Genomic DNA, 10047 nt, shown 5'->3' with positions numbered 1-10047 from the left:
CTATTTCATCCGTTGGTTTAAAAGAGGTGGACTTGGATCTTTTGTCGAGTATCACGTCGTCCCTGTCCACTGTGGAGCGTAGTGCAGTTAATTCCTCCGTCGCAAGGGCTTCGGATAATGCCTTGAGGGCCAGTGCGGCTGTTTTGTTCTCGGCGCGGAGTGCTATGTCCGGATCACTAGCTAAAGTGATGATTCCATTGGGCCCGGGCATTTTGAGCTTCATGTACCCGTAATGGGGTATGGCTAGAAAGATCGTGAATGCCTCCCGCCCTAGAAGGGCGTGGTATCCGCTACTGAACGGGGCCACTTGGAATTTAATTTCTTTGGACTTTTAATTCTCCGGAGTGCGAATACCACATCTAGTGTGATTTTCCCAGCGCAACATGCCTCCCGACTAGGGATGATTCCTCGGAAGGTTGTGCTGCTTTTCTCAATACGGTTTTTGTCTATTTCCATTTTTTGAAGAGTCTCCTCATAAATGAGGTTTAATCCACTACCGCCATCCATGAGCACTTTAGTAAGCCGAAAGAAGTCCACAATTGGACTGAGGACCAAGGCGGCTGGTGCTCGGGTTGTTCGTAATTTAGGTTCGTCACTGGCATTGAAGGTGATAGCCGTGTCGCTCCATGGATTTATTGCTGCCACGTGGCAAACTTCGGCAAGGCTGCAGAGTGCTCGCTTACGCCTATTATTTGAGGCGAAGGTCTCGAAGACTGTCAATACTGTATTGTTATCCATGAGATGGTGCTCTGCGGTGTTTTGAATGAGGAGATCCTCGCCGCTCTTGGCCACCTGCCGGAGTACCCAACATGCTCTAAGGTTGTGTGTTGGTATGGTATCCGCTGTACTATGAATTTTGCAGGGCCCGTTAAGCCATCCCTCCAATACGGTTCCACGCCCTGTAGTGGGCTTTTGCTTCTTTGTAATTGAGTCGGGCGACTTATGAGAGTGCACCCTTTTAGTTCGGACTGGGGGTTTTGTCAGAGCCGGATTATCCCAGAATTTTGTTTGGGTTTTCCAGGCGCTTTCCATTGCACAGTACTTCTGTACTATGGCCGCCAAGTCAGCGAAGTGTGCTATGTCACGGCGACTTATGGCGTTGACGATTCCCTTGGCCATGCTATTGTTGCAAAAGAACGAAATTGTGTCTTCCTCGCTACAGTCCTTGACCTTGTTCATTACAAGGAGGAATCTGGCCCAATAGTGATGTACTGTCTCTTAGGGCTCTTGCCTAATGTGGTAAAGATTGTTTATATCTAGGTGGGTGGGTGGATTTAAGTCCAAACCTTGACCCAATCTGAGACCCCGGGGCGGGGGAGTTTCCGATCTTGGAAGTTCGGGCTCCGGGATGTTGCCCCGCAGGTTCGGCATGCACCCTGATTCTAGGTTCAGGGTTAGGGCGATGTCCTCCCGTGGGCGGGTATCCAGCTCGGAGAGCTCGGGAATCCGGACATAGTTCGTCCTCAGGATACAGGGAGAATCGCCGCATTGCTCCTCCACCACCGCTATCTAATGGGTGACCGGCGAAGAGTTAATCTCCCATTGGTCGGGTTTAAGCCCAATCCGATCGTAGTCCGTAGCGACTACCAGAGCGGGGATGCGATCCAAGAGCTCGTTAAAAGAGGATAGCTCCATTGGATCCATCTGCTCGGTGAATTTCGAGCTGATGTGGAGGCTATTTTCGATGACCCGAGAAGTCATTGTCGGCGCAGCGGCCGAGCGGGCGGCCATGACGAAGCCGCCTAGTCGGAGAGTTTGGCCTACAGCCAGGGCTCCCCCAGAGGTGATGTTGTTCTTGACAACGAGACGAGCCATCCCTCCTTATGATGACGACACAGTGAAACTCTCAGTGAAAGCACCAATGTCGGTGTCAAAACTGGCGGATCTCGGGTAGGGGGTCCCGAACTGTGCGTCTAAGGCGGATGGTAATAGGAGGCGGGGGACACAATGTTTACCCAGGTTCGGGCCCTCTCAATGGAGGTAATACCCTACGTCCTGCTTGATTGATCTTGATGATATGAGTATTACAAGAGTTGATCTACCACGAGATCGTAGAGGCTAAACCCTAGAAGCTAGCCTATGGTATGATTGTTGTTGTCCTACGGACTAAACCCTCCGGTTTATATAGACACCAGAGGGGGCTAGGGTTACATAGAGTCGGTTACAAGGAAGAAGATCTACATATCAGTATTGCTAAGTTTGCCTTCCACGCCAAGGAGAGTCCCATCCGGACACAGGACGAAGTCTTCAATCTTGTATTTTCATACTCCAACAGTCCGGCCGAAGGATATAGTCCGGCTGTCCGGAGACCCCCTAATACAGGACTCCCTCATGATCTCTCGGGGATGACCCGACTGCAGGCGGATCTCCTGGGCGCAGACCCACGCCTTGTGGCCGAGCACCTGGAGCTGGCCTCAGGCTGGCTCCATTCCAACCTTGCGGTTCGCGCGACGCTGGGCCAGGCTGTTGCGGCTTCTGAGAAGGAGAAGCAGAGTGCCACCAACGCCGCAGCCGATCGTGAGATGGCGTTGAAAGATGCCGAGGCCGCCCGCGACCGTTGCCAGGTGCTGGAGAACGAGCTGCAGGGCCTGCGCGCCAAGCACGCCAAAGAAGCACGCTGCCACCAAGCGAAGGAGGAGGAAATGAAGGCCCGGGAGGACACCGTCAAGAACCGTGATGCTGAGCTGGCAGAATTGGGGCGGACGCAGGCCGCCTAGCGCAACCGGTTGGAAGAGCTGGAGCGGGAGGCGAAGGCGAGAGAGGCCGAGCTCGACGCCAAGGCGCGAGTCCTGACCGAAGACTGTGCGGCCTTTGCCGATCTCGAGAAGAGGTCCCACAAGGCACAGAAGACGCTCTACGAGCACGGCCTGGAGAAGTCCCTGGCCGCCGACGAGGACGGCCCCGCCCGGCTGCTTCCCCTCTTGGTGCAGGCGCTCGAGGAAGTCGTTGATGGCGTTGGTCCTATGGCGGAGGCGGAAGCTCGCGTCCTGTCTTCAGCTGTGTTGACTCGCATCTTCAGCCACCTGCACCTTCGCGACCCCAGCGCTTGCCTTGACGAGCTGCTGGAGCCTGTGGCTGCAGACCAATACGAGGTTGTCGCCACAGCCGTGCAAGGTCAGGTGGAGGCCTTGCTGAAAAAGTTCCACAGCTTTGTCTCCGCTCCTCTGTCTAGTGATGTCGCTGATCCTGCGGCTAGAGGTGAAGGTGAAGACAGCTTCGCTCACGAGGTAGCTCCTTCCGCGGGTGATGGCGGCGTCCGGGGGTGACCTGCGGCTACCCTCCTGTTTCATTCCTGCAACATGCATTAGGCCTCAGGGAGGTCTTTAGACTTTTCATTTGATATCGTGAAGACAATGTGTGAGGACAATGTGTTTGTAATATTTTCTTCGAGATTTTGCGATTTCCTTCCTATTTGCTTTGTGTTCTGCGTCGGCAGAGCCCGGCCCCGCACATACCTCAACTGCCATTGGGCCGACCGGAGACCAGGACGGACCAAGGAGTGAGGGGCTACGTGACCAGTTAGGCTCCTGAGTCGCGATGCTCAGGAGTCCCCCTTGACGCGCAAACAGCTTATAGGGAGAGTTCGCGAGGATAGACTGATGTTCTACGTTGGCAGGGCCCGGCCCCGCGCATACCTCAACCGCCATTGGGCCGACCGGAGACTAGGACGGACCTGGAGTGAGGGGCTACATGACCAGTTAGGCTCCTGAGTCACGATGCTCAGGAGTCCGCCTTGACGCGCAAACAATTTCCATACCTGCCCTCGCCGAGGCCTCGGGAGGGGCGCGCGATGCCTAGGTCCAGGAGACCTGGTTGGGTGGCGTTCGCTTGGGTGTGGTCCGAGCGCAACCCCTATGCCCAGCCCCCTCGCGCAGCTCTTCCGAGGGGAGGTGTTGCGGTGAGGCCGGACGCTGAGCTCTAGGTTCCCTGAGGTTGGTACGACCGTGGGGCCGCCCTCAGTTGTTTATCACCAGCGCGGAGCATAGTGCTTCCGCTTGTGCATGGGCATAGCCGCTCCTCGGTAGTGTCGACGGCCAGCACGGAGCATGGTGCTTCCACTTGTGCATGGGATGGGGGGCCCTCCGGGAGGAGCCCCTGGGGAGTGTACAGCCCCGCCCTGACACGTGGCTTGCACGGTAGGGCTGCGAGGTGTATCTGGGCACTCGTGAGCCAGCGCGGGACTCACGAGGCCCTACCTCAAGGCGTGTTGCGCCTGGTCTTGAGTCTTGGTGACTGTGTGTTCCTCCAAGACGGTTAGGTGCAAGCACTCTACGTCCTCAGGTCCCGGCCCTCGAGCGAGCTCAGCCACCGCTGGTATGCCAGGTCGCGATGCCGTAGTCAAGGCCAGAGGGTGAGGGCTGGAGAGCTAGTAAGAGCTCCTGAGTCGCGATGCTCAGGAGCCCCCCTTTTAACGCGCAAGAAAATTGCACGGGGTGAATGTATCCGCGGCGGGTGGCAATTGAGAAGGCGATAACCGTAGGTAGGTTAAGTGGGGAAGGCAGATCAGCTTGGATAAATGTAGGAAGATACATGCCACTCGGTCCGGCCCGAGCGGCTTGGGGATGATGCAGCCCGAAGGGCGCCCCCAGCAAGGCAAGCTAAAGACATGAGCAAAAGGGATACATGCCGCAGGGACGGACCCACATGGCCTGGGAATATTGCGGCCCAAGGGGCAGCTCCTAGCTTAAATGAGCTTGGAAGATGTCACCTGGTTCTGTAGACAAAGCAGAATTGGTGCAGCTGAAGGCGTGCGTCGAAGAGAGGACTCCTCATGAGCCACCGGAGCCCTGAGCCTCGGGAGGCTCAGGAGGCTCCCCGAAGACCATCTCCGTTTCCTCCAGGACGGCGCGGTACCTGGCCTCTTGAGCCGCCAGGTCATGCCGCATGTTGCGCTGATAGGCCGACGCCACGCTCGACAAGCCGAGGGGCATGCGAATGTAGCTATGTGGCGGGCCCCCGCAACAGCCCACACATGAAGGCCAGAAGCGCTCCTGAGATGCGGCCCTGTTGAGCCCTGGGAAGTCGATGCAGACGCGCAGCACGGCACCCTCGCCTGTGGTGCGCTGCACCCTGTGAGCGGTTGTCACCGCGCATGGCTCCGACGTCTTGTAGTTCCTGTGTGGTCTTGGCGATGAACTCCTGAGTGGTGGGCACCCCTTGCCCTATGTTCTCCTGAGGAAAACATGCCGCGTAGCACGCCTCCAAGTGGTGCCCAAGCGCCTCCCTCATGAGGTTGGCAAGGCCTGAGGCCCTCCAGAAGAGAGCCCCCGAGCCCTGCCCGAGGAGCGCGTTGGGCGCGCCTTCCTATGCGATGGAGGGAGGCGCCCTTGGGACGGGCGCTGATCCTGCCGAGGCTCCCGCCGCGACATCATCCTCCTGAGGTCCTGCACGGGGCAGCTGCCTCTTCTTGGGGGTGGCCTTCGGAGGGCCCTCACTTCTGCTGTTGGGGTCGTCGATTGCTGCAGCTTGGAAGGCGCGCTCGAGGGAGCACACTGCATCCCTTTCTTCACATGGGACTGTGATGACCCCGCCGCTTCTAGGCATCTTGAGGACGTTGTAGCCGTGGTGGGTGACCGCCATGAACTTGGCCAGGGCCGGATACCCGAGGATGGCGTTGTACGGCAGGCGGATGTGGGCGACATCGAAATCGATGAGCTTGGTGCGGTAGTTGTCACGTGTGCCGAAGGTGACAGGTAGGGGGACCTGCCGTATCGGTGTGGTGTAGCCGCCGGTCACTCTTGAGAAAGGTTTGGTATGCTAGAGCTGCTCATATGGCACTTGGAGGTTGTCGAATGTGTCGACGGACAGGACGTTGAGCCCTGCACCGCCATCGATGAGGGTCTTGGTAACCTGCACATTGCTGATGACTGGGGAACACAACATTGGGAGGACGCCGGCGGTGGCCGCGCACTTGAGCTGATCTACCGAGTTGAAAGTGATGGTGCACCGGGACCACCTGAGCGGGCGCGCAGCCTCAAGCTTGGGGAGCACTGCGTTCACCTCGTGAGCGATCCATTTGAAGATGCGCCGAGAGGCTGGGGCCTGGGCGCCACCCAAGATGTAGGCGATTGCACGCGGCTCCTGGAAGCCCCCAGCCCCCTCATCCTGATGATGATCGTCGTTCCTTCTTGGTGGCGGTAGCGGGGGAAGACCAGCGTTGCTTTGGGGGCGATCCTCACGAGGCTAGTCCCTCCAGGCCCCCTCGCGAGGATGGTCTTGCCAGCGGTCCTCATGAGGCATGTCGTGCCATTACTGGCGCGGGCCACGGTCGTCCCAGCGTCCGCCTCCACGTTCTCCTCCGCGGTCGTAGCCCCGGTCGCTGCGCTCAGGGCGTCGACCGTAGCGTCCTTCTCGTATGGATCTGAGCTCTTGGCAGTCGCTGGTCTTGTGGGTGTTCAGGTTGTGGAAGGCACAGAACGGTCAGCTGTTCTTGGATGACTCGGGCTGATCTCTGCCCGTTTGGTGTCGGGCTCCGCCGCTAGCACCGCTGCTTCCTTGCGCTTCGCGTCCTTGGCCTTGACTTTCTTCTCCTCTGTGCCCGCGACTGGCAGCTCAAGGAGAGAGAGGCGCCCCTCCTCAGCTCTTGCGCACTTGGTCGCCAGGTTGAACAGCTCCTGAGATGTGCAGAGCTCCTCATGGATAGCGATATCTTCCTTCATCTTGACGTCACGGACACCGTCAGAGAACGCGGAGATGATGGCCTCATCCGTGGCCTTGGGGATCTTGAGGCGGGTGTTGTTGAAGCACTGGATGTACTTCTGGAGGGTCTCCCCTGGCTATTGCTTGATACGGCGCAGGTCGCCCGCGGCCGGCGGGCGGTCGCGAGTGCCCTAGGAGTTGGTGATGAAGTGGTCGCGCATCTCGTCCCAGGAGGAGATCGAGCCATGCTGCAGGTTCAGGAGCCAGGAGCGGGCGCCATCCTTGAGAGCCATGGGAAACCAATTTTGCATGACTTTCTCGTCGCCGTTGGCTGCTTCGATGTTCAGCTCGTAGAGCTGCAGGAACTCCGTGGGGTCGGCGGTGCCATCGTAGCGAGGAGGCAGATCTGGCTTGAACTTGCCTGGCCAGGCGATGTTGCGCAGCTCGGGGGTGAAGGCGCGGCAACCGGCCATAGTTATTGGGGCCCGCTTCAGAGGTGGAGCTTGGTCTTGATGAGGTCCGCGCTGTGCCACCGCGGGCGGCGCGCGGTCTTGACTAGGCGGTGCGGGGAGCGCGGGTGCGGCTCCTCGCAGCCGAGGGATTTCTTGGCAGCTTCTCTCTTCGCGCGCGGGAACCGGGCGTGGCGGATCACACCACGGGGCCATGCGCCATGGTGCCAAGGTGCCGTCCTTGGGCTGGGGTGGCGGAGGCGCGCCTCGGGCCTCGTCGCCTATGGCCGGCTGAGGGTGAGGCACAGAGACGGATAGCGCCGAGGAGCCCCCTGTGGCGCGGACGAGCTCGGCGACGCGGTCGAGCCACTCCTCATAGAGGTCGTCGACTGGGCGGTAGCGCAGGAGTTCGTTTGCGGCGAGGAGTGCGGTCCGCACCTCCATGGGACAGAGAACCGGTTGGGGTCAGCGATGGAGTGGCAGTGCGACCGTCCTGCCGTATCGAAGGATGCAGCGAAGACGCTTGTTGCTCGTTCCCCACCGGGCCGGTGGCGGCGTTGGCGGCGGGAGACGAAGAACGACGAGGTGGCCCACCAATGGGGGTCGTCTGAGCAACGCGGGCGGTGAGGGCAGCCCGACGATGGGGCAACGGAGGGACGAACTAATCGAAGGGAAGCTACGGCGCACCCCTACCTAGCGCGGCAAATGTCGATTGTGGGGTTCTGGCAAACCCTTAAGGTTCGAACACTGGGGTTCGTGCGAAGTCTTTTCCTCCCACCGATCTACGCCCTAGCTTGCTAAGATCTCGCGGATGAACTCAATGAACTCGCAACACAGAAAGGCACAAGATTTATACTGGTTCAGGCCACCGTTGTGGTGTAATACCCTACTCCAGTGTGGTGGTGGTGGGTTGCCTCCAGGGCTGATGATGAACAATACAAGGGGAAGAACAGCCTCCTGAGGTTGAGGTGTTCTTGTGCCTGGCTAACTTGTGTGGTTCTGGATGGTCTAAAAAATGATCCTCCCTGCCTATGATGGTGGCTGGTCCTACTTATAGGGGCCTGGTCCTCTTCCCAAATATTGAGCGGGAAGGGAGCCAACAACGGCAGGCAAATTTAAAGGGGGCAGCTAGTACAAGCTATCCTCACGAAGGCGGTCTCCGCCTATGAAAGGCTCTGTGGTGACACCGTCTTGGGCTCCACGATGACCTCCGTCTTGCCGTCCTTCTGGTCCTGGCCTTGTTGCATCGATATGGAAACCTTTGCCTGATGCCTTGGTCCTCCTCGCCTGCGCAGGCCTCCTTAGCACCAAAGAGGAAACAAGGACGATGCGCGCGCTGGCACCCTCCTAGCGCCCGCCTGGTGCCGATCGTCATGGCTCATGTCACGAGAACCTCGTGAGGTTTGCCTCGCCTTGATATCTCCGCTCCTCGTGAGCCTACCTGACTAGGCCACTCCAAAGGAGGTCTTGCGTCGTCCGCCTCGCGAGGCTTGGCCCCTCGCGAGGGTCTTGGATGCCATGTTGATGAAGATGGGTCGTATGGCCTGTTGGCTTAGCCACGCAGTGGGCCGCAGGCAGGCAAGTCTGGGGACCCCCGTTCCTAGAACACCAACATTCATCATGAGCTTCTCAGCCTTCCTGAGACTCTGCATCATGAGATTGCCACAGTTCAGGGGCGCTTCTTCTGGGCCGGCGAGGGCGATAAGCAGAAATACCACATGGTTCGCTGGTCGGAGATCTGTAAACCGCGAGACCAGGGTGGTCTCGGGATCATGTCCTCCAAACGCATGAACATAGCCCTCCTAACAAGGTGGTTGTGGTGGATTGCCAACAGAGAGGGTGACCTGTGGCTTCACCTCATTCAGCACAAATACTTTTGTGGCTAGCCTCTCGCCTTCTGACAGCGGTCTGGAGGCTCCCAGTTCTAGGAATCCATCATTCAGCTCCTTCCTATCCTCCGCATCGGCACCTCGATTGCGGTTCGATCGGGCACCGCCATGATGTTCTGGTTCGATAGATGGGCTGGGGACTTGCCCCTCGCGGCTTGTTTTCCTGAGCTGTTCTCCATCGTGTTTGACCTGCGGATCTCGATCGCGACGGCCCTTATTGACTTAGGGCAACTCGTGTTCTGGAGAGCGTTTGGCCCGGCTGAGAATGCTGATGGGCATGAGCTGCTGGAATGCATCGCGCTACACAAGCCTGATCTTGAGTTAGAAGATGACCATGCCAGGTGGCGTCTAGAGCCATCTGGGCAATTCTCCACTAAGTCTCTATACCAGGCCATCGCACCATCGATGGGTCATGAGGCGCTCACTACCATCTGGGAGATCCGGCTCCCCTTGAAGATTAGGATATTCTTGTGGCAATGGATTCGCGGCCGCCTCCCATCCGACATGGAGGTCCTGAAATGCAATGGCCCAGGTGATGGGCGGTGCCCGCTCTGCGGGCCTGAAGAGGATTCGAACCATATCTTCTTCACCTGCGTGTCCGCGCAGTTCCTATGGAGTAGTTTCCGCAAAATAGTGGGTGGAAGCTGGGACTACAACAACTTCCCCTCTCTCTTTGCAGAACTCCAGGCGCTAGCTCCCTCTGTTCGCCACATTAGGTGGCTGATCATCGGGGTGCTAACCTGGACGCTGTGGGCTATTAGGAATAAGCTTGTGATTCAGTGCATTCCTCTTTGTCGTGCTACTGACGCTTTGTTCAAATGGTCTGGTTACTTGCAGCTTTGGCGGCCGCTTAGCCGTCCCCGGGAGAGAGATGCGATCACCTCCATCATCACCCAGCTTCGTTTGATGGCTCTCCGGATAGCCCCACCACTTCCCCCACCACCACCGGAGCCAGATTAAATCTTCTCCACCTCACCACCGTCGTTGTGTTTGTAGTGTGTGTCGTGCGCCGGTGTTGGGCTTGTTGTGCTGTGGCCACAGCTGAACCTGGGTTTCATCTGTGTGTGTTC

The sequence above is a fragment of the Triticum dicoccoides genome, chromosome 1A (assembly GCF_002162155.2).
Source record: "Triticum dicoccoides isolate Atlit2015 ecotype Zavitan chromosome 1A, WEW_v2.0, whole genome shotgun sequence".
In the NCBI taxonomy this organism is placed as follows: Eukaryota; Viridiplantae; Streptophyta; class Magnoliopsida; order Poales; family Poaceae; genus Triticum; species Triticum dicoccoides.
Note: the sequence above shows the minus strand (reverse complement) of the source record.